This window comes from Anomaloglossus baeobatrachus, chromosome 3 (genome assembly GCF_048569485.1).
Source record: "Anomaloglossus baeobatrachus isolate aAnoBae1 chromosome 3, aAnoBae1.hap1, whole genome shotgun sequence".
Lineage (NCBI taxonomy): Eukaryota > Metazoa > Chordata > Amphibia > Anura > Aromobatidae > Anomaloglossus > Anomaloglossus baeobatrachus.
The window spans coordinates 39,963,242-39,984,508 of record NC_134355.1 but is presented as its reverse complement, the minus strand read 5'-3'; the positions used below and the strand labels follow the sequence as shown (position 1 = coordinate 39,984,508).

At 49.9% G+C, this 21,267-nt stretch overlaps 1 protein-coding gene across 1 annotated transcript in view; it reads right to left on the bottom strand.

Annotated features, from left to right (window-relative positions):
- PTPN14 (protein tyrosine phosphatase non-receptor type 14) overlaps positions 1-17,805 on the bottom strand; it is a 118,723-nt gene extending 100,918 nt beyond the window's left edge. Inside the window, exon 1 of the mRNA XM_075337986.1 lies at positions 17,627-17,805. The gene's annotated coding sequence lies outside the window, so the exon portion shown is untranslated. The remainder of the gene's footprint in view (positions 1-17,626) is intronic.
- Between the last annotated feature and the right edge of the window lie 3,462 nt (positions 17,806-21,267).

The window sequence follows — 21,267 nt, the reverse complement described above, 5'->3', positions numbered from 1 at the left end:
AAAAGAACAGATGGGAAACTAAAAAGTCTCTACATTGTACAGACTTTCTATGGAGCCCACACATCACTCTGTGCGCAGCCTCATACAGGGGCCGAGCATTGCTGACTCCTAAAGAGAAGGCTTCGATGTTGTAATCTAAAAGATTCAAGGGGGTCTCTGGACCCCCATAGATATATATGTAGGACATTATTTTTCTCCAACTATGGGAGCCCAGGTCCCGAGACCCCCTCCGATCACTACCTCAAAGCCTTCTCACAGAAACCTAAAGTGTCGTTAAGGGCTTATTCCCATCTGATCCATTTATAGGATATACACAGGAAATGCCATAAATATTTAGCAGGGTCCCACATCTATCTACAGACCTCGCATGGCTTTCAGTGGAGAAATGGTCACAATTCACACAATAAATGTAATAAGAATTTCAATCACCTCTGTACTGAGAGCGACATGCTCAGGGCTGCATTCTCCAGCCTAAATCTAGCCACACATACGCAAGGGCATACATAGAAGTCATGGGGTCCCACATCAAGAGTCCCTGCCCTCGCCCTCCCCCTTAAAAAGAAAAAAAAAATTCAACGGAGTAGGCAGGGTCTTGGCGCATATATGTAGTAACAGAAGGGCCTACTTCCCATCTTTTATAGATAGAAGATTAGATTACAGCACACAAAACAAAAAGGTGCTGCTATTGAACTGTCTTATGTGTTTTCATCCATTATATTCCATAAAGTTTGCTGCCCCAAAAAATGCTCCTTCCCCCATATAGAATGATACCTCAAAACCGTATTATGTCCCTAGAGTCCCCCATACAGTATTATGTCTCCATAGTAACCTCCCTCTCCCTCCCCCAAATATTATGGTACTCCACAGCATGAAGGCCCAAAAGTGACCCCAGGAAAACATGAGACCTCAATACTGGATTATGTCCCTAGAGTCCCCCCACATTAGTGTTAGGTCCCCATAGCAACTCCCCTCTCCCTCCCCCAAATATTATGGTACTCCATGGTACGAATGCCCAGGAAAGTGGGAGACCTCAAAACCGTATTATGTCTCTAGAGTCTTCACACATAGTATCCCCATAGTAACACCCCCCACCCCCATTAATTCCCCAAACATTATGGTACTCCACAGTACAAAAGCTCAAGAGGGACCTCAGGAAAGTGTGAGTCCTCAAAACCATACTATGTCCCTAGACTTCCCCCACATAGTATTATATCCCCAAAACAGTATGGTCCCCTCAATGGTATGAAGGCCCCATAGCCCCCTTCTACACAGGATGATGGCCTCATAGCTTCCACAAGTACAGAATGACAAAATAACAAAAAAAAAAAAAAAAAAAGATACTCACCTCCGTGCTGTGTTGAGCCTCAGACATGGTGGAGAAGGCAGCCATTGGCTCTCTCCTCCACAATCCTGCCAGATACTCTCGAAACTTAAGGCTACTTTCACACATCCGGTTTTTGCTCTGCAGCACAATACGGCGCTCTGCAGAAAAAACGCAACCGGTTTTTTTTTTCCGCCGGTTGCGGGTTTTTTTTGCATAGACTTACATTAGTGCCGTCTTGTGCCGCATGGGCTTGCGTTCGGTCCGGTTTTTGTCGCATGCGGCAGATTTAGCCGATGCCGCGGCCGGATGGAACGTTGCGTGCAACGTTTTTTGCTCTGGCAAAAAAACCGCATTGCGCCACATCCGGCCGCTGCGGCGCATTTTTCAGTGCATGCCTATGGACGCCGGATGCGGCGCGATGCGGAAAAAAACGCATCCGGACGCCGCATGCGGTTTCTTCCACTGCGCATGCTCAGTAGCGTGCCGCAACCGGAAAAAAACGGACGGGCCGCATGCAAAAACTTTTGCAAAGGATGCGGTGTTTTCGCCGCATCCGTTGCATAGGTTTCACAGCTGGATTGAGCCGCACTGCAAAAACCGGATGTGTGAAAGATGGCAACTCATGAGCCAATAGAGTACGCTTATTCTGCTGTGGTGGATGGCCCCTGCATATATGACAGCTCACAGCCAAGCACTTGCCATCAGCTAGCTCCTTCGACTCCCACACACGAATGTTAGGATTGGCCCAAGTGTGTTTTCAAGGAGACAGCAAAGAAAGTTATTACCAAATGTCCTATATCATGTCAGGAGAGTCGGGAAGCCCCCCCCATGCACATTAAACTGCAACTATGCCCCAATATTGGCAAATTCGGCTGACTTGAGATTAATGTGTATGGGGCCTTCAGGGGCTGGAAAGACCCTTTAGGCTACATGACAACTTTAGAGGCAAAGCAAGCTCTGTTACCAAATGTCCCACTAATGGCGATGCTACATCACAACATGAGGTCAGTGAATGTGACCATCGATCAGTACATTATGACCGAAAAGCCCCTGTGGCCCAACTTCACCCACATTCACCTCAGGGTCTGAATTCCTTAGTTACATAACATCTCAGAATTCCTTGTTTTCCGGACGATTGTGATAGGATGTGACAGACAAGTGAGAAAATGGCTTGTACACAAGTCTCCAGACTTCACAGGTTTCTCCTACATTTGACAGATCTCACAAGCTACATTCAACCCTCAGGGGCCGCTAAAAAAAAATAAAAAAAATCAGGCAACGAAAGTGTGAGCTTCCTACTAAAGGATTCCACAAAAACACTGGATTTTTTTTTTTTTTTAAAAATTATCTTTTAAAGAGGAACATTCTTTCCCCGGCCTTGTAGGTTTAGTGTTGGCCGTAACAATGCATTCCGCGCTCTCCGGGGCTGATGCACGCTGACAAACACTCACTGGCCTTTCGCTGACCATAAAAAAAGAAGCCAGGTTCATAGAGCATTTAGTGCCACCATCATTGGACCGTAAGATACCTCCACAAAAAAAAAAATAATCCACCTCATTCTTTTCTTTGTGTGACCCTATTCATCACATCCTATTGTTAGCGGCAAAGGGCAAAGTAGTTGGTGCCCTAAATTGTAGCCTCAAGTCTTGTGCTCCGTGTAGTCATTGTAGACATTAATAAAACCTGAATTTAAAAACAGATGTTCAATGACTTTTTTTTTTTTGTCTTTTAAATACACAAACACGCTTAATGTGTGTTTGTTTTAAGCTGGGATTAGGAGAACCGCTGCAATTCTCACTAGGCTTTGGCAGCTGCGAAGCTAAATAGCCACCCTAGATAAAAATAATTATGTCATTACCTCTCTACCAAAAAATATATATTATTTTTATTATTTATATAATTAATTTATTACACTAATGACTTATGTGGTCTTTGGACTCCCTAAGGCACCTGGTCCTTGGATGCACAACTAGATGTGAATCCAACAACAATATTCCACCAACACATTGGAGATTTCTCATAACCCTCTTAAAAAAACAAACCAAAACAACAAAAAAAAACCACGTGCACGCTCACCTAGGCGTGCATGCCTATATGAGATATTTAGCTTAGGCCGGTTTCACACATCCGGCTTTTTGCCGTTTTGCCGGATGCGGCGCTCTCCCGTACAGTTAATACAGTACAATGACAGCGCAACAAGCGCTGGTCACATGCTGTCATGTGACCGGCGCATGTGACCCGGAAGTTACAGCGCTGTCACTGTACTGTATTAACTGTACGGGACAGTGCCACATCCGGCAAAAAGCCGGATGTGTGAAGCCGGCCTTAGGAGGCACTGATCAGTGCAAGATCCTTGATTTCATGGTCATGCAAAAACTTGGCCTAAGGTCTACAGACCATCAAAGTGGTCACAGGTGGTGACGTGTCCCAACAACACTCCAAGAGGAAAGGTTTCGCCTTGATTCCTATTTTATTTATATTTAACACTAGAACTACTGGACTCGTGACACCTATATAGAAATACATGGTGCAAAGTAGTCAAAATGACTACCTCAGTAGTTCTAGTGTTAAATTATTGAAAAAAAAAATCAGTTTAAGAAAAGGAAAATGGGGTACACCGGGATAGGAAATCCCAGAACCAACACATTTAGGAACAGAATCCTTTGCAAACCGACACTGAGGATCTCATAACCAAACACAAAGAGACCCTGAGAACCAAGGGTCTCTGGTGCACTAAGTGTAGATGCTCATTCTACCAAGGGGGTCTCTGGTGCAATAAGTGCAGATGGTGATTCCACCAAGGGGTCTCTGGTGCACTAAGTGCAGATGGTGATTCCACCAAGGGGTCTCTGGTGCACCAAGTATAGATGGTGATTCCACCAAGGGGTCTCTGGTGCATTAAGTGCAGATGGTGATTCCACCAAGGGGTCTCTGGTGCATTAAGTGCAGATGGTGATTCCACCAAGGGGTCTCTGGTGCACCAAGTATAGATGGTGATTCCACCAAGGGGTCTCTGGTGCACTAAATGCAGATGGTGATTCCACCAAGGGGTCTCTGGTGCACCAAGTTTAGATGGTGATTCCACCAAGGGGTCTCTGGTGCATTAAGTGCAGATGGTGATTCCACCAAGGGGTCTCTGGTGCACTAAATGCAGATGCTGATTCCACCAAGGGGTCTCTGGTGCACCAAGTATAGATGGTGATTCCACCAAGGGGTCTCTGGTGCACTAAATGCAGATGCTGATCCCACCAAGGGGTCTCTGGTGCACCAAGTATAGATGGTGATTCCACCAAGGGGTCTCTGGTGCACTAAGTGCAGATGGTGATTCCACCAAGGGGTCTCTGGTGCACTAAATGCAGATGGTGATTCCACCAAGGGGTCTCTGGTGCACTAAATGCAGATGCTGATCCCACCAAGGGGTCTCTGGTGCACTAAATGCAGATGCTGATCCCACCAAGGGGTCTCTGGTGCACTAAATGCAGATGCTGATCCCACCAAGGGGTCTCTGGTGCACCAAGTATAGATGGTGATTCCACCAAGGGGTCTCTGGTGCACTAAGTGCAGATGGTTATTCCACCAAGGGGTCTCTGGTGCACTAAGTGTAGATGCTGATCCCACCAAGGGGTCTCTGGTGCACTAAATGCAGATGCTGATCCCACCAAGGGGTCTCTGGTGCACCAAGTATAGATGGTGATTCCACCAAGGGGTCTCTGGTGCACTAAGTGCAGATGGTGATTCCACCAAGGGGTCTCTGGTGCACTAAATGCAGATGCTGATCCCACCAAGGGGTCTCTGGTGCACTAAATGCAGATGCTGATCCCACCAAGGGGTCTCTGGTGCACTAAATGCAGATGCTGATCCCACCAAGGGGTCTCTGGTGCACCAAGTATAGATGGTTATTCCACCAAGGGGTCTCTGGTGCACTAAGTGTAGATGCTGATCCCACCAAGGGGTCTCTGGTGCACCAAGTATAGATGGTGATTCCACCAAGGGGTCTCTGGTGCACTAAGTGCAGATGGTGATTCCACCAAGGGGTCTCTGGTGCACTAAATGCAGATGGTGATTCCACCAAGGGGTCTCTGGTGCACTAAATGCAGATGCTGATCCCACCAAGGGGTCTCTGGTGCACTAAATGCAGATGCTGATCCCACCAAGGGGTCTCTGGTGCACTAAATGCAGATGCTGATCCCACCAAGGGGTCTCTGGTGCACCAAGTATAGATGGTGATTCCACCAAGGGGTCTCTGGTGCACTAAGTGCAGATGGTGATTCCACCAAGGGGTCTCTGGTGCACTAAATGCAGATGGTGATTCCACCAAGGGGTCTCTGGTGCACTAAATGCAGATGCTGATCCCACCAAGGGGTCTCTGGTGCACTAAATGCAGATGCTGATCCCACCAAGGGGTCTCTGGTGCACTAAATGCAGATGCTGATCCCACCAAGGGGTCTCTGGTGCACCAAGTATAGATGGTGATTCCACCAAGGGGTCTCTGGTGCACTAAGTGCAGATGGTGATTCCACCAAGGGGTCTCTGGTGCACTAAATGCAGATGGTGATTCCACCAAGGGGTCTCTGGTGCACTAAGTGTAGATGCTGATCCCACCAAGGGGTCTCTGGTGCACTAAATGCAGATGCTGATCCCACCAAGGGGTCTCTGGTGCACCAAGTATAGATGGTGATTCCACCAAGGGGTCTCTGGTGCACTAAGTGCAGATGGTGATTCCACCAAGGGGTCTCTGGTGCACTAAATGCAGATGGTGATTCCACCAAGGGGTCTCTGGTGCACTAAATGCAGATGCTGATCCCACCAAGGGGTCTCTGGTGCACTAAATGCAGATGCTGATCCCACCAAGGGGTCTCTGGTGCACCAAGTATAGATGGTGATTCCACCAAGGGGTCTCTGGTGCACTAAGTGCAGATGGTGATTCCACCAAGGGGTCTCTGGTGCACTAAGTGTAGATGCTGATCCCACCAAGGGGTCTCTGGTGCACTAAATGCAGATGCTGATCCCACCAAGGGGTCTCTGGTGCACCAAGTATAGATGGTGATTCCACCAAGGGGTCTCTGGTGCACTAAGTGCAGATGGTGATTCCACCAAGGGGTCTCTGGTGCACTAAGTGCAGATGGTGATTCCACCAAGGGGTCTCTGGTGCACTAAGTGCAGATGGTGATTCCACCAAGGGGTCTCTGGTGCACTAAGTGCAGATGGTGATTCCACCAAGGGGTCTCTGGTGCACTAAGTGCAGATGGTGATTCCACCAAGGGGTCTCTGGTGCACTAAGTGTAGATGCTGATCCCACCAAGGGGTCTATGGTGCACTAAGTGCTGATTCCACCAAGGGGTCTCTGGTGTACTAAGTGTAGATGGTGATTCCACCAAGGGGTCTCTGGTGCACTAGGTACAGAAAAATATCTGCAACATGTCAATTGTTGGGGCACTTTTTTCTTGCGTGTTTAGCCCTTCCAGCCATTGAGTTTACACAAAAAAAAAAAAAACACGGAAAAAAATGCACCAAAACAAATGCGTCTTTTAATGCGTTTTTCTGCCAGAAGGTGCAGATTTGACGCGGAAAATTTCTGCACCAAATCTGCAGCATGTATATAAAGCCTAAGGGTATGTGCACACGCTGCATAAATTTTCTGCATCGAAAAAAATGCACCTTGTGGCCGAAAACACACCAAAGAACGATTGCGTTTTTTGTGTGCTTTTTTTTTTTCTCAACTGAAATCAATTGACATGGTGCACCCAACAATTGACATGGTTCTTCTTTTTTCTGCATCAAAGACTGCAAGGAAAAAAGACGCAACGGGTGCACAGCATTTCTGATTTCTCATAGACTTTGCTGGGATAAGGATAGACATGCAGATTTGGGCAACAAACTGCACCGTGCGCACAGGGCCTATAAACACGTCAGGTAAATGAAACAAACGACGGGTTTCATATTGAAAAACCTTACAGATCTGATGCCTCAAAAAATTCCAAGTAAACATATCCTCACAGTGTTTCAGTGACCTCCAGCTGTCACCCCACCTTGTTACATCCCCCCACTTAATTTCCTATATACTACTTTATTAGGAAATGTGTCCCCTGGGGCAATCACACCAACCTTCAACTGCTTGGTGTACATTGGCCTTAAAAAGTTACTTTTGAGTGGATTTTGTTGTTTTTTTTGTTAATTTAAGCAGAATATCTCCTCTGATTGCGGCTGCTCCACTGATTCTGGAACAGTATTTCTTTTTCTTCTGCGCCCCTCCGTTCTAAAGTTATGCCCCTCGGCAATAATGGTGCAAATTTTCCCTTTAACCAACAGGGTGTATACTACAGAATGTCTCTGGGAGGTGTTTCCCTTTTTTACAACTGATTCAGGCCAATCAAAAACGCAGCCACACCCACAGAACTTCTGTGGTATACACCCAGTTGGCTGAAGGGAAAATGTGCCCCATTATTACCGGTTGCCATAACTTTGGAACAGAAGGGCACAGAAGAAAAAGAAAAACTACTCCAGAATCAGAGGAGCAGTGGCAAATTGAGAAGGTGCTTGGCTTAAATAAAAAAGGATTTAAAAAAAATAAATAAATCCAGTGAAAGGTCCTCTTTAGTGTGTGCAGGCACAGATGGGCCCAACCAACCCTCCAAGCTCAGAAGAGGAATGGATCCATGAGCCGTTTTCCCTTACCTTAAAGGGAACCTGTCACCACTTTTTTGGACGATAAGCTGCGGCCACCACCTCTGGGTTCTTATATACAGCATTCTAAAATGCTGTAAATAAGAGCCCAGGCTGGGGGTATAACATAAAAAACACTTTATAATACTTACCTAACGGTCGCGCAGTGGGTCTTATGGGCGTCTCCGTTGTCCGGTCCCGGCACCGCCTCTTTTGCCCATCTTTGTTCTCCTTCTCTAGCCGCGGTGCATGACGTCATACAAACTCGCAGGGCAGATCAAAGTATTGTAGTGCGCCTGCGCAGGACCGCCGAGTGTGTATGACGTAGCCACGTCATGCACACAGGCTTCAAAAAGAGGACGAAGATTGCCGAAAGGGGAGGCGCCCGCACTGGATAACGGAGACGCCCATATGGCCCACCGCGTGACCGTTAGGTAAGCATTATAAAGTGTTTATGTTCTCACAGCGGCCTGGGCTCTTATATACAGCATGATAGAATGCTGTATATAAGAGCCCGGTGGTGGTGGCCGCAGCTTATAGGCCAAAAAAGTAGTGACAGGTTCCCTTTAATACCTCATTACCTCCATAGTTCATAGATCTGTCAAACCCATCCAGGGACGAAAACTGATTACGTCCCTTTTCCTGTCATAAAGATATGACATCCTTCATCTTAAATTCGTTTTTCAATACTTATTCACTAAAAATCAATAATCTGGCACTCCTTTGCCCTGTATATAAAGGATTTTGCACAGTGATTGACATAAAATGGTTTGTCTCTGAAAAACATGACTAGAAGTATTGTCATAGAGTTAACAGAAGTTTTGGTCTATTTAACCCTTAGATCTCCATTTATTTTGGTAACGTGTCCCCTCTCCGTTCTTGTCACTCACTTTCCCCAGTCTCCTGAAAGGAAAGAGGGTGATAACCAACACAGCCAGCAAAAAAAGCAGCAGGTGGATCCAGAAGGTCACAGGTCAGGTCTGGAATGCAGGGGGGGGGGGGGCTCAGGACTGAGAAGAATAGGATCAGCCCTTACGAAGCCATCCACGTGTAGTTCTCATCCTTCTAGAAGGCACATACACAGTGTATTTGGAAAAAGGTACAGATATTTTAAAAAGGAGATTAGAAAAAAAAAAAAAGTCTGATTCCAAAATCAGTCTACATGGAAGGTTTGTTTGTAGTCTGTAACCATGGAGACGCCTGGGAACCGTACATAGAATGCTAGAACGTCGGCAACAGGAGAGTGAATTCTAGGAAAGAATGGTTTAAAGGGAACCTGTCATGAGAAATGTCCCCTAAAACCTCACAGATTCCCCCTCTGCAGCTCCTGGGCTGCATTCTATAAAGGTCCCTGTTATGATTGTGGCCACTTTCTGACCTAAAAAAAGTGTTTATAAAGTTGTACCTTTTTTGCTTCTGATTCTGTAAATACGTCCCGGGGGCGGGCTGCCTGATGGCCGTTAGTCTGCCCCCTGGTCCTGTATGCCGCCCCCCTCGCTGATTACAATAATGCTGGACGCCGCCCCCTGCTACATCCATCGCCGCGCATGCCCAGTGCCCATCTGTCGGGGATGAGCACTGTGCCTAGCGTCACCGCTGGTGACGTGCACGCAGGGTTAAGATTATGGGCGGTGCTGTGATGTTTATTCCTAAGCAACCGCCCATAATCGCGGGGCCGCGCTTGCCCCCTCGGCCTGCTTCGTTCTGCGCAAGCGCGCTGCTGCTGACCCCCACGTCACCTCCTTCCCATCTTGCCCCGAGGCAGGAAATAGATGGGAGGAGCGGTGACTACACCGATCAGGAGGAGACGCGGAGATCAGATTACCAGCAGCGCGCTTGCGCAGAACGAAGCAGGCCGATAAACATCACAGCACCGCCCATAATCTTAACCCTGCGTGCACGTCACCAGCGGTGACGCTAGGCACAGTGCTCATCCCCGACAGATGGGCACTGGGCATGCGCGGCGATGGATGTAGCAGGGGGCGGCGTCCAGCATTATTGTAATCAGCGAGGGGGGCGGCATACAGGACCAGGGGGCAGACTAACGGCCATCAGGCAGCCCGCCCCCGGGACGTATTTACAGAATCAGAAGCAAAAAAGGTACAACTTTATAAACACTTTTTATAGGTCAGAAAGTGGCCACAATCATAACAGGGACCTTTATAGAATGCAGCCCAGGAGCTGCAGAGGGGGAATCTGTGAGGTTTTAGGGGACATTTCTCATGACAGGTTCCCTTTAACTGCATTATACAAAAAAAAAACCAATTCTTCTGAGCCATATGTTCTCACATATACAGTAAAGACCGCCTATATACTGCAAGATCCACGGCAGAAATCTAGATATGGGGGGTCAGGAGCCACGAATAAGCATTGGGGAATTTGCCCACTTTTTCCATGAAATGTGGATTTTCCTCAGACTTGAAGTAGATTTCTGCCCCCAAATCTGTCAAATCTCCTATTTGTGAACCAAGCCTAGCTTCACGTTACCATTTAGCAGCCATATTTTCTCGTCTGTATTACTCCGGTAATTCCAAGCCCAGTGGTCTTTATAACTATGCACTATTATTCTAGCTTCACACACAGTTTTTATTTTTAGGAGGATTCTGCTCCAATATCCTCATCAAAAAACACTTTTTTGTCCATTTAGAGGATTTTCTGAGAGGTTTTTTTCCTCCCCTAACAAGACCTTGAAAAAATGCACTTGGGAAAGAAGAAAAAAAGACCATGTAGTGACGTCACTTCTATGACATTTCTTGTGGCATTTGCGCCAAAGTTGACATGGTCAAGCCAAAAGGCTGCAGAAGATTGAGAGATAAGGAGGGGTGAAGAGGGGGCGTTAGGGGGAGAAAAGAGCATATAGTGAAGCGTATACTGCTGAAAATGCGTTTGATTTGTCCATGTGAATGTAGCCTTAGGGTAACGAGATCTGTGGCCGTACCACGGATGAGAAACGTACAGTCACAATACAGTGGTGTGAACCTTTCCTTAGTCTAAATGGGCATCATTAGTTACTTAAAGGGAACCTGTCACTAGATTTGTGGCCTATAAGCTGCGGCCACCACCACTGGGCTCTTATATATAACATGTTAGACTGCTGTATATAAGAGCCCAGGCTGCTGTGTAGAACGAAAAAAAAAAATCTCTATAATACTCACCTAAACGGTCGCTGCGGTGGAGTTGTGTCATATGGACGTCTCCGTTTTCCGGTACCGGCAACTCCTCTTTCGGCCATCTTTGTTGTCCTTCTTCTGAAGCCGTGGTGCATGACACGTCCTACGACATCCACACTAGCCGGCATTGAGGTCCTGCGCAGGCGCACTTTGATCTGACCTGAGCAGGGCACATCTAAGTATTGTAGTGCGCCTGCGCAGGACCAGCGAGTGTGTATGATGTAGGAAGCATCATGCACCCAGTCTTCAGAAGGAGGACGAAGATGGCCGAAAGAGGAGGCGCCAGCACCAAAGAATGGAGACACCCATATGGCCCAACTCCACTGTAACAACCGTTTTAGGGGAGTATTATAAAGTGCTTTTTATTTTCTACACAGCGCCCAGGGCTCTTATATACACCATGTTTGAATGCTGTATATAAGAGCCCAGTGGTGGTGGCCACAGCATATAGGCCACAAATCTGGTGACAGGTTCCCTTTAAAGGGAACCTGTCAGGTGCAATATGCACCCAGAGCCATGAGCAGTTCTGGGTGCATATTGCCAATTGCCTAATCGTCCCTGTATACACTAGCATAGATAGAGATATTTAGAAAAAGTATTTCTAAAGATCATTTATGATATACTAATAACTAAGTGCAGGGACTAGTCACAAGAATGTTAGTTCCTGTGCTCATTCCGCCCTCTTAGCTTGTTAGTACACCCACATGGGCGTGCTAATATGCTATTCAATGCCCATTGCCCAGTGTCATCATCAACAGTGACACACCTACCTGTGGCCTTTGCACCGCCTCAGAATGCTGGGCATAGGGGCACTGCGCATGATCAGAAGTCCCCAGACTTTCACTTATGCGCACTACATCAGTTTGAAGCCAGGACGCGTACACCCGGCTTCATAGTGCGCATGACCTTCCGGGAGTCCAGGGATCAGGCACACTGAGCTGAAATCCAGAGTCGGGCCGTGGCAGCAGAGGAGAGTGCGATCATGCCTCTGACGCTGCGCATTCATTAGCATGTCAGCACACCCACAGGGACATGCTTACATGCTAAGGGGGCCCACTAGCCAAGGGATTAGAAATATGCACCCATAACTGCTCATGGTTCTGGGTGCATATGGCACCTGACAGGTTCCCTTTAAAACGTAACTGCCATTTTAATTTCGTAAATCAATAGTGCACATGAAAATAAGCAACTTTCTGATACAGTGGAACCTGGGTTAATGAGAACAATCCGTTCTGGGACTGTGCTTGTAAACCAAGTTACTCGTTCAGCAAAGCAAGATCTCCCATAGGAAACCATTGCAATGCAGACAATTCCTTCCACAACTTGTTAAATGTCCCATCCTGGTGCCCTATTGTGCCATTCCACACACACACACACACACACACACACATATATTATGCTCACCTTACCTTCCGTTCCCTCGCCGGTCTCCTGGAACTTGCAGTTTGCCCGTACAAGGCGTGTATCGAGTACCAAAGGCGACCGATGCCGGACCTTCCGCACTCAGCGCGTTGACGTCAAAGGCAGGAGCCGCTTGCCTCTGATTGGTCAGCGCGCTGCCTTTGAGTAGTGCCTGACAGGGGAAGTTCCTCCCTCGTCGCGATAGTTACCGGATACACATCCTGTGGAGGGAGGACCTTCCCCTGTCAGCCGCTACTCAAAGGTAGCTTGCTGGCCAATCAGAGGCAAGCGGTTCCTGCCTTTGACGTCAGCACGCTGGGAGCTGAAGGTCCGGCATCGGTCGCCTTGGTTACCCAATATACGGAAATTCCAGGAAGCCGGCGAGGGAACGGAAGGTAAGGTGAGCATAATATGTGTGTGCGCGTGCGTGCATGCGTGTTTGTTTGTGTGTGTTTTTGTGCGTGCTTGTGTGTGTGTGTGTTTGTGTGGACTGCAAGAGCGGGTTAGAGCACGGTGGATGTACGGAACCGGAAGTGTGTGCGGTGAGGATTTGCTCGTACAGCAAGGCTTTCTCGTAAACAGAGTTACAAACTTACAGAAAGCCTTGCTCGTTAGGCGAAATACTCGCTAACTGGGTTACTCGTTAAGCGAGGTTCCACTCTATATCTTTATTAGAGAAATTAGCTTCTTTCTCCTCCAAAATTGATCAGTTAATTACTAAACACTCAAGTCTGAAGTCAACTCTGTATTCAGTGAAGACTTTCCCATTCCTGAGAAAGGAGATGGCAGTTGGTGCTGATGAGATTCTATGTAGATAGAGGAGGGGCGGAGCTTTGCCTCTAGCTCCTCCCTCCTCCTGTCATTATAGGAGATGGTAGTTGTTAGGCTGGGGCCACACGGGGATTACTGCGATCCCATCACATGACACTGGCAGTACAGCAGAGCCGAGTGTCACGGAGGAGGGGCGGGCCGGCACGGCACGGAGGAGGGGCGGGCCGGCACGGCACGGAGGAGGGGCGGGCCGGCACGGCACGGAGGAGGGGCGGGCCGGCACGGCACGGAGGAGGGGCGGGCCGGCACGGCACGGAGGAGGGGCGGGCCGGCACGGCACGGAGGAGGGGCGGGCCGGCACGGCACGGAGGAGGGGCGGGCCGGCACGGCACGGAGGAGGGGCGGCCGGCGCTGAGGAGGGTCGGGAGGGATTTATCTCCCTCTCTCCTCCGTAGCCAGCTATTGCCATTCTCGCCCTGCACTCGCGGTACACCGGTGTACCACGAGTGCAGTGCGATTTTTCTCTCACCCCATACACTTGAAAGGGTGCAAGAGAAAACAGGATCGCATTACAGTCGCAGTACGCGGCGATTGTTTTCTCGGTCCGATTAGGGCTGAGAAAATAATCGCTCATATGCGCTGACACACAGGCTAAAATTGGTCCGAGTTGAATGCAATTTTTTAATCGCACTCCACTCGCTCCGATTTTCGTGCCGTGTGGCTTAGGCCTTACTGATGAGATTCTATGACTGGAGGAGATAGAGGCTCATGAATCTCATCAGCACCAACCGCCATCTCCTCTCAGTAATGGCAAAGTCTTCACCGAATACAGATTTGACCTCAGAATCGAGAGTTTTGATAATGACGGATCAATTCTGGAGGAGAAAGAAGCAGATCTCACTGATCAGGTATATGTCAGAGGTGCCTAAATTCATGTGTACTATTGATTTATAAAATAAAAATTAAAATAATGGTTATGGTTTCAGTACAACAGCCCTGTAAAGTGAAAATATGCAATCAGATCCCTGTAGAACAAGGACAAATAGTCCAGAAGGCGGAGCTGTTTGAAACAGCCAAAATTTGATGAGGTTTTTTTTTAAAAAGGGGAAACAATCCTACATAGGGGGATGTTCCCTTTCCTATGGATATATGTATGCATTTTTGCTGAGTTTTTGAAACTGAGCAGAAAAGTCAAAAAGTCCAATACATCAAAAGTTCTTATACCCGTAATCTGGTGAAAAAGAATCTTTGAAAAGTTGCACATTTTTTGGCACAGCTAGCGGCTGAGCCAAAACTATGCAACTTTTGGTGTTTTCACGCCATTTTTGTTCCGCTATGACAAAGTGGGTGGAGCTGGGGCGGGATGGGGGATGTGGCAACTGCGGCTTGTCAAATTCATGATGATCAGCGGCATTTACTACATCACAGATTGTACTTCAGCAGGGACTGCCCTCAGATTACTGGCGGAGCGCACACTTTTCCGACGCTCCAGATTCATGAAGCGTTGGACGATTGGTGTCCACCCAGTCACAGATCCTGCTCTAGACCCCGCTAGAGTAAGGCCATGTGCCCACGGGAGATCGTACCTGCGGAGTTTTCTGCAGGTATTTCCGGAGGTTCACACAGCAACTCCCCGAAATCCATTGCTGCGGTATATCTGCGGAGTTGTTGCGGTAAAAATGCGGATTTTGTGCGGAATTCCCGCCCTGTATCTCCATAGTGGAGGGGCGGGAATTCCGCATGAATAATGGACATGCAGTTACGTGCGGCTGCGGGAAATCCGCAGCATTTTCCACAGCCGCAAATACCGCAGCATTGATACAGCACTCCCCAAATCCCATAGGATAACATGGGGAGTGTCTGTACTTGCGTAAACCCACGGATTTATCTGCAAAATCCGCGGGCTTTCCGTGGCAAAATCCGCGGTTACTTACTCTTGTGGGCACAGTCTAAAGGCGGCGTTACACGCTACGATATATCTAACGATATGTCGCCGGGGTCACGTAGATAGTGACGCACATCCGGCATAGTTTGATATATCGTAACGTGTGACAGCTACGAGCGACTGAACGAGCAAAAATTCTCACCTTACCGTTGCTCGTTGACACGTCGCTCATTTTTAAAATATCGGTCACATTCCTGGACGCAGGTTGTTCGTCGTTCCCGTGGCAGCACACATCGCACCGTGTGACACCCCGGGAACGACGAACAACAGCTTACCTGCGTCCTCCGGAAACGAGGAAGGAAGAAGGTGGGCGGGATGTTACGTCCCGCTCATCTCCGCCCCTCCGCTTCTATTGGGCGGCCGCTGTGTGACGTCGCTGTGACGCCGAACGTCCCCTCCCACTTCAGGAAGAGGATGTTCGCCGCCCACAGCGAGGTCGTTTGGAAGGTAAGTGCGTGTGACGGGGGTTAACGACTTTCTGCGACACGGGCAACGAATTGCCCGTGACGCACAAACGACGGGGGGCGGGTGCAATCGCACAATAAATCGATGCATGTAAAGCAGCCTTAAGACTTGTGGAGTGGTCATGAATATGACGAGCTGCGGATGCTTTGCCCCAGTTCCCACTTTGCCAGCGCTGGGTGAAAATGGCGCGGAACGCCAAAAGTCACAGCTTCGAGTTGTGCCAAACTTCTACGACTTTTTACGGCAGAATACTGGTGTAAAAGCTTTGATGAATCCGGCCTACAGTATACATGAGCCATTAGGTTCTGTTCACACAGACTTTTTGAGGAAGATTTTGGAATGTTTCAACTCAAAAAAAAAAACAAAACCTCAGTGTGAACAGACCCTTAGGACACACTAGGTAACATCCACGTGGAAGCAGCAGTGGTCACCAGACACAGAAGACGTCTTGTTTAGTCTTTTAGCTTTAGGTGGTTCTGACACCCACGATGACTTCCGTAGGGTCGTCACTCAACTTTTCCAGACTCCGGAATGGAAAAATAAACCCCAAAAACCATGACACATATCCTATTCAGGCGTAATATTAGTAGAAAGCAAGAATGTCGGGGGAAGCGTGTTGGAACCAGATGAAGAGCGGGGTCTCCGCGACCAGTGCAGACTTGACTGATGGTTTAACAAAGGGAACATGGTAAAAAAAAAAAAACCGGTGGAAGCGGTGGGCGGTCGCGGCTGCCAGTGTAAACACACAACGTACAGATCCAGGCAGAACGCACAGCGCAGGGTGCGAAGGAGCGGACAAGTCCCAGCACAGATCGGGGCGAAGACGTGCTTGTCTGGGGTTTAACTCCTTCACCGCAGAGGGTGCAAATTCCAAATGTATAAAATAAAATAAAATAATAATAATATTTATTATTATTATATTATTATTATTAAAATTTAAAAAAAATAAAAAATATATTTGTTCTCCAGTAACAGCGGAGGTCACTGATCATTCTATTTAGTCCATGGCACATAGTAATCCTATATCATAAACCCATATTGCCATCAGTCGTGTTCCTTCTTGCCGCTTCTCAGTAGGATTTGCAGGGGCCACAAAATTTTATACCTATTGGCACGTTGCTGGGACGAATATTGGGGATACCTGACGCATCCACTATATGGATGGGACGTATAGGGGCCGTATTAGACGGTTATCACCACCATTTGTTACACTTCTCTCCCAAATTCCATCAAACTCAGTATATGGTGGGCCAATTTTGGATTGAGAGCTTTGCATGAAAATGCAATAATCCGTGCAACAATTTTTTTTTTTTTTAACTACACAACATATGTCTGTAAAGCACTGTGGAATTAATAGCACTATATGAGAAAAACAAAAAAAATATATATATATACACATATATTTTTTATTTTATTTTACTCATATAGTGCTATTAATTCCACAGTGCTTTACAGACATGTTGTGTATTTACAAACAAAAAATATATAGATGGATACATAGAGGGATACATAGAGGGATACATAGAGGGATACATAGAGGGATACATAGAGGGATACATAGAGGGATACATAGAGGGATACATAGAGGGAGAGAGATATAATATAATATTTTTTTATTTTTTTTTGTAAATACACATGTCTGTAAAGCACTGTGGAATTAATAGCACTATATGAGTAAAATAAAATAAAAAAAAAAAATATATATATATATATATCTATATTATATATTATATATATACATACATCAATGACCTGTAGGATCAATAAGGCACTGGCTGCACACTGAATGTAGCTCCATGGATTTGCATTGCAGTGTTTGTTTGGTGCATGTGGCTACCTGCTCCCCTGCAGGAGGAGACTATCAGCCTGAGCCGAGTCTGCACTTACCTGCATGAGTCCCCAATGCCGCTCACTCCAGCCCCTATTAAAGATCCATCCAAAAAAACATAGAAGACGAGTCCTCAAGTCTCCTCCACCAGACAATAAATCACCCTCCACCTGCAGCAGATCCTCAACATTGAGTAGATGAAGCCCGGCTCTCCAGCATCACAGCTCCACCAGGGATCAGGAAACAGGAGCTGGAAAGTTTGTCTGCAAACTCTGCAAATGAAGGAGGAATAAAGAAGAGAGGAGGAGGGAGGAGGAGCTGCAGACCATGGGCAGAGTCCACAGGAGGAGGAGGAGGGAGCTGCAGACCATGGGCAGAGTCACAGGAGGAGGAGGAGGGATCTGCAGACACTGGGCAGAGTCACAGGAGGAGGAGGAGGGAGGCTGCAGACACTGGCAGAGTCACAGGAGGAGGAGGAGGGATCTGCAGACACTGGGCAGAGTCACAGGAGGAGGAGGAGGGAGCTGCAGACACTGGGCAGAGTCACAGGAGGAGGAGGAGGGAGCTGCAGACCATGGGCAGAGTCACAGGAGGAGGAGGAGGGAGCTGCAGACACTGGGCAGAGTCACAGGAGGAGGAGGAGGGAGCTGCAGACACTGGGCAGAGTCACAGGAGGAGGAGGAGGGAGCTGCAGACACTGGGCAGAGTCACAGAAGGAGGAGGAGGGAGCTGCAGACACTGGGCAGAGTCACAGGAGGAGGAGGAGGGAGCTGCAGACACTGGCAGAGTCACAGGAGGAGGAGGAGGGAGCTGCAGACACTGGGCAGAGTCACAGGAGGAGGAGGAGGGAGCTGCAGACACTGGGCAGAGTCACAGAGGAGGAGGAGGGAGCTGCAGACACTGGGCAGAGTCACAGGAGGAGGAGGAGGGAGCTGCAGACCATGGGCAGAGTCACAGGAGGAGGAGGAGGGAGCTGCAGACACTGGGCAGAGTCACAGAGGAGGAGGAGGGAGCTGCAGACACTGGGGCAGAGTCACAGGAGGAGGAGGATGGAGCTGCAGACCATGGGCAGAGTCACAGGAGGGAGGAGGAGGGAGCTGCAGACACTGGGCAGAGTCACAGAAGGAGGAGGAGGGAGCTGCAGACACTGGGCAGAGTCACAGGAGGAGGAGGGAGCTGCAGACCATGGGCAGAGTCACAGGAGGAGGAGGGAGCTGCAGACACTGGGCAGAGTCACAGGAGGAGGAGGGAGCTGCAGACACTGGGCAGAGTCACAGGAGGAGGAGGGGAGCTGCAGACCATGGGCAGAGTCACAGGAGCAGGAGGAGGGAGCTGCAGACACTGGGCAGAGTCACAGAAGGAGGAGGAGGGAGCTGCAGACACTGGGCAGAGTCACAGGAGGAGGAGGAGGGAGCTGCAGACCATGGCAGAGTCACAGGAGGAGAGGAGGGAGCTGCAGACACTGGGCAGAGTCACAGAAGGAGGAGGAGGGAGCTGCAGACACTGGGCAGAGTCACAGGAGGAGGAGGGAGCTGCAGACCATGGGCAGAGTCACAGGAGGAGGAGGAGGGAGCTGCAGACACTGGGCAGAGTCACAGGAGGAGGAGGAGCTGCAGACACTGGGCAGAGTCACAGGAGGAGGAGGAGGGAGCTGCAGACCATGGGCAGAGTCACAGGAGGAGGAGGAGGGAGCTGCAGACACTGGGCAGAGTCACAGAATGGGAGGAGGAGGAGGGAGCTGCAGACACTGGGCAGAGTCACAGGAGGAGGAGGAGGGAGCTGCAGACACTGGGCAGAGTCACAGGAGGAGGAGGAGGCTGCAGACACTGGGCAGAGTCACGGAGGAGGAGGAGGGAGCTGCAGACCATGGGCAGAGTCACAGGAGGAGGAGGAGGGAGCTGCAGACACTGGGCAGAGTCACAGAAGGAGGAGGAGGGAGCTGCAGACACTGGGCAGAGTCCAGGGAGGAGGAGGAGGGAGCCTGCAGACCATTGGGCAGAGTCACAGGAGGAGGAGGAGGGAGCTGCAGACACTGGGCAGAGTCACAGAAGGAGGAGGAGGGGAGCTGCAGACACTGGCAGAGTCACAGTGAGGAGGAGGGAGCTGCGACACTGGCAGAGTCACAGGCGGAGGAGGGAGCTGCAGACACTGGGCAGAGTCACAGGAGGAGGAGAGAGGAGCTGCAGACCATGGGCAGAGGTCACAGGGAGGAGGAGGAGGAGCTGCCACCTGGCAGAGTCACAGGAGGAGGAGGGAGCCGAGGGAGCTGCAGACACTGGGCAGAGTCACAGGAGGAGGAGGAGGGAGCTGGCAGACACTGGCAGAGTCACAGGAGGAGGAGGAGGGAGCTGCAGACACCTGGGCAGAGTCACAGGTGGAGGAGGAGGGGGACGGCTTGCCAGAGCTCTGGGGCAGAGTCACAGGAGGAGGAGGAGGGGAGCTTGCAGACACTGGGGGGCAGAGTCACAGGAAGGAGGAGGAGGGCTGCAGACACGGGGCTAGAGGTCACAGGAGTGGAGGAGGAGGGAGCTGCAGAGACCACTGGGCTGAGGAGTCACAGGAGTGTGGGAGGTGGGAGCTGCAGACACTGGCAGAGTCACAGGTGGAGGTGGAGGAGGGAGCTGCAGACTCTGGGCAGTGGTCACAGGAGGAGGAGGTGGGGACAGGAGGAGGAGGAGGGAGCTGCAGACCATGGGCAGAGTCACAGGAGGAGGAGGAGGGAGCTGCAGACACTGGGCAGAGTCACAGGAGGAGGAGGAGGGAGCTGCAGACACTGGGCAGAGTCACAGGAGGAGGAGGAGGGAGCTGCAGACACTGGGCAGAGTCACAGGAGGAGGAGGAGGGAGCTGCAGACACTGGGCAGAGTCACAGAAGGAGGAGGAGGGAGCTGCAGACACTGGGCAGAGTCACAGGAGGAGGAGGAGGGAGCTGCAGACACTGGGCAGAGTCACAGGAGGAGGAGGAGGGAGCTGCAGACACTGGGCAGAGTCACAGGAGGAGGAGGAGGGAGCTGCAGACACTGGGCAGAGTCACAGGAGGAGGAGGAGGGAGCTGCAGACACTGGGCAGAGTCACAGGAGGAGGTGGGGGAGCTGCAGACACTGGGCAGAGTCACAGGAGGAGGGAGCTGCAGACCATGGGCAGAGTCACAGGAGGAAGAGGAGGGAGCTGTAGACACTGGGCAGAGTCACAGGAGGAGGAGGAGGAGATGCAGACCATGGGCAGAGTCACAGGAGGAGGAGGAGGGAGCTGCAGACCATGGGCAGAGTCACAGGAGGAGGAGGAGGGAGCTGCAGACACTGGGCAGAGTCACAGGAGGAGGAGGGAGGGAGCTGCAGACCATGGGTAGAGTCACAGGAGGAGGAGGGAGCTGCAGACACTGGGCAGAGTCACAGGAGGAGGAGGAGGGAGCTGCAGACACTGGGCAGAGTCACAGGAGGAGGAGGAGGGCGCTGCAGAGGTTGAGCAGAGTCAGAGGAGGAGAAGGGAGCTGCAGAGGTTGAGCAGAGTCACAGGAGGAGGGAGCTGCAGACCATGGGCAGAGTCACAGGAGGAGGAGGGAGCTTGCAGACACTGGGCAGAGTCACAGGAGGAGGAGGAGGGAGCTGCAGACACTGGGCAGAGTCACAGGAGGAGGAGGAGGGCGCTGCAGAGGTTGAGCAGAGTCACAGGAGGAGGAGGGAGCTGCAGAGGCTGAGCAG